Raw genomic sequence first — 734 nt, 5'->3', positions numbered from 1 at the left:
GAAAGAATGCAGTTCATATAGCCTATCGCCAATTCTTAACACGAGTTATAAACTATATGCATCAATACTGGCCAAAAGAATGGAGAACATAATCCCAGAATTGATGACGGAGATCAAACTGGTTTCATACAAAATAGGCAGACACAGGAACAATATAAAAGAGATACTACATGTCATGGACCACATTACTCAGATAAAGACAATGCAATATTAATCAGTCTAGATGCAGAAAAAGCATTTGATCAGTGATTACCTATTCCAAGTTATGGAAAGATTTGGTTTCAACAAAGAAGTGATACAGTGCATCAAAACACTGTATTCATGTCCGACCGCTAGGAATAAAGATAAATGGACATTTGACAGAACTGATAAAATTAGAGCGAGGGACAAGACAAGGCTGTAATCTTTCACACACGCTCTTCTCCTTGTTACCTCGGAACCATTAGCACAGGCCAATAAGACAGGACCCAACCTTAGAGGGAATAACAATAAGAGATTGTGAACATAAGATATGCATGTATGCTGATGACGTTCTGTTATTCTTAAGACCCAGCTCAAGCGTACCTAGATTGATGGATGTTCTTACAAACATGGTGGAACATATTCAGGGTATGTGCTTAACGTACACAAGACCCCAAGCCCTAGTATATAATTTTACCCCAACAGGAAGAGGCTGAAGAGTAGGTATAACTTTAACCTGGACCTCTTCATCCATTAAATATCTTGGAGTATAC

Source organism: Salvelinus sp. IW2-2015, linkage group LG4q.1:29 (genome assembly GCF_002910315.2).
Source record: "Salvelinus sp. IW2-2015 linkage group LG4q.1:29, ASM291031v2, whole genome shotgun sequence".
Taxonomy (NCBI): Eukaryota; Metazoa; Chordata; class Actinopteri; order Salmoniformes; family Salmonidae; genus Salvelinus; species Salvelinus sp. IW2-2015.
Note: the sequence above shows the minus strand (reverse complement) of the source record.